This window comes from Octodon degus, unplaced genomic scaffold (assembly GCF_000260255.1).
Source record: "Octodon degus isolate 3935 unplaced genomic scaffold, OctDeg1.0 scaffold00004, whole genome shotgun sequence".
Classification (NCBI taxonomy): domain Eukaryota; kingdom Metazoa; phylum Chordata; class Mammalia; order Rodentia; family Octodontidae; genus Octodon; species Octodon degus.
In genome coordinates, this window is record NW_004524580.1 from 29,896,477 (window position 1) to 29,899,360 (window position 2,884).

The 2,884-nt window shown below is 47.6% G+C and overlaps 1 protein-coding gene across 1 annotated transcript in view; it reads left to right on the plus strand.

Annotated features, from left to right (window-relative positions):
- Spic (Spi-C transcription factor) overlaps positions 1 to 2,884 on the plus strand; it is a 12,599-nt gene that overhangs the window by 9,008 nt on the left and 707 nt on the right. The gene's annotated exons all lie outside the window — the stretch shown is intronic.

The following is a 2,884-nucleotide window of genomic DNA, read 5'->3' on the forward strand; positions in this document are numbered from 1 at the left end:
TTTTATTTATTTATTTATTTATTTATTTTTGGCAGAGCCAGGGATTGAACTCAGGCCCCTGAACTTGCCAGGCAAGTGCTTATTCCACTGAGCCATCTCCCCAGCCCCATGCAATACTATTTTAAATGAATATTTTTTTTAAAAGCTATTTTTGGAGGCATTCCTTAGCATTGGTGCAGGAGAATGCTCAGAAACATTTTGCCTTATGATTTTTTAACTCCATAACTGAAAAATAATAATGTGCATGTTTTTACAACTCAAACAAAAGTATTTAAAATATAAATGACCGAGGCCTGGGTGTTCAAGATCAGCCTGGACTAAACAGTGAGGCACGGTCACCAAGCAAAATGAAATGAAGTAAAATGAAATAAACCAAAATGACACAAGGGCCTTCTCTTCTTCCTGTGCCCCGGAGTAGCCGGACTCCACCCTGACACTCATCTGCAGCAAATCTGTCCACTGTTCTATGATTTAAGGTAGATGACTCCGGAAAATGTACAAAAGAAAATGATCTCATTTCTAATTTTTAAGTACCATGCATATTTGTATGTGCAAAACATTTTTCTAGAAATATCTAAGATGCTAGAACTTCTCTTTGCTTAGGGGGCTTTAAAAAAATCTTTACCATGAATGCATACCTGCGGCTTTTTTTTTTTATGAGCAGAATATATTCATTGAGAGAAAGAAAGCTCCTGTCAGAGAGGGACAGGAGGGGGGCCCGAGCGGGTAGTTCTCCCCACCTGCTGCTTTTTAAAAACATATTTTTATTTTGTTTTTAACATATTTAGGATTGAACCCAGGACCTCTGAACTGAACTGTGCCTCTTGCCCCTTTGCAATTTTTTAATTTAGAGACAAGATCTCAGCCACACACTTTTCCTGGCTGGGTTCAAACTTGTCCATCTTCCTGCCTCAGCCTCCCAAAGTGCTGGGATTACAGACACGTGTCACTGGGATTACAGACACGTGTCACTGTCTCTGGCTTAACACTGTTACTTTTTTTTTTTTTTTTTTTTTGGCTTTTTGAGACGGGCTCGCTATGCGCTTCAGGCTGGCCTGGAACCCAGCGATCCTCCTGCTTCGGCATCCTGAGTTCTGGCATTACAGGCTTGCTCCACCACACCCAGCAACACTAAGAAGTAAACTGCAGGGCCGGCGAGATAACTCAGCTGGTTCAGCACCTGCTTTGGCCAACACAGGGACCAGGGTCCATCCCTGCTCCCGCCATGCTGCGCTGGGCCTGGGACAGAGTCTGGGTGTGGCGGCGGATGCCTTGTAATTGCAGCGCTGAGAAGGCTGAAAACAGAAAGATCACTATGAGTCTGAGCTGCATAGTGAGACCCTATGCCAAATACATTTAAAAAGAAAAGAAAAGAAAGAAAGAAAAAAAAGTAACTATTTTTTTATTTTTAGAATTTTTATTTATTTATTTACTTACTTACTTATTTATTGCCAGCTCAGCCTGCCCGAGAGCAGGGCTAGCGTGGCGTGTGGTACCGGGGCTCAAACTGCAGCCCCCTACTCCTGCCTAAACTTGCCTAAGCAGGTGCTTGAGACCGCTGAGCTATCCCGCCAGCCCAATATTTTTTTAATTGAAAAGAAAATTTAAAACCTAGTGAAAACTGACCTCAGAAAGAGGAAGATTTCTGGTGATTGGGCCAGCGTAGAGGCTGGCGCTCAGGCCCCACGAGCACTGACCCTCAGAGGGCGGAGGGTCCGGTGAGCCTCGGGGCTGCCCAGCTCCACCGAAGCAGCCCGGGCCAAGGCCTCTGCTCCTGCAGGGATGGGAGTCGCTCTCTACTGCGGTGTGTGGCTCGCTCTCTTCTTTCCGGCTTTCCACTCTTGCTTTTTTCTGTTTTTTTATTTTTTCAAGTCATTGTGCAGCTCCGGAGTTAGCATCTTTCTTTTGTTTGTTGCTTTTGTGTTTTGAGACAGGGCCTTGCTGGGTAGTGCAGGCTGGTGCCCTGAACTTACTCTGTAGCCCATGCTGGCCTCGAACCTGCGGTGATCTCCTGCCTCAGCCTCCTGAGAGCTGAGGTTACCGGCTAGAGTAAGCACCTTCCGAGCTGCTGCTGCGAATTCCCCTAACCCCACTTTCTGTTTGAGTCGCGTTTCCCATCGGACAGTGCCTCGTACCCTTTCCCTCATTTAACTGACCTCATTTGAATAAAGCTCCTTCAAGTGACTTCCTCTCTGGAAACAGCTTTCAAGACAGCTATTTTTTTACTGTAGTACTGTGGATTGAACACAGGCCCTTGGCACTGGGCAACCTCCCCACCCTCTAGCAGTGTCCAGCCATGTTGCCCAGGCTGGCCTTTAACTTGGGACCCTCCTGCCTCAGCCTCCTGAGTGCTGGGACTCCAGGCACGCAGCACCTCTCTCTAACCAGCGAATGGGGCGAGGGAGATGATGGCTCAGTAGAATAAGCGCTTGCCTGGCAAGTGCAAGGGCCTGAATTCAGTCCCTGGCTCCACAAAACAAACAAACCAGTCTGAAGGTAGAAACTTTTACTGTAGGGATGTGGTTCTGTAACCAGCTAACTTTCAGTTCGTGGGCTGTTTTGCTCTGTTGGAGGTCTGAGGTAGGTCTGACCTCCTACCAGGCAATGGAGCCAGCTGTGCTGAAAGCCCTCCTTTGCAGGGACCTCGGTGTGTGGCCCCTTTCCAGGACAGGATGATGGGGCTGGGAGGGCTGACCTCCCGGGGGGAATAGAGGGAGGCCCAAATGCAATCCTAAGGGGGAGAGGGGAAAGAAAACCTGCCCCAAAGCAGTTGTTCAGCAAATCCTGTGAGCCCAGCACTCAGGAGGCCGATGCAGGAGGATTTTAGTACATTCAAGGCCAGCCTGAAGACACAGCTAGTCCAGGCCCAAATTTTATATATATA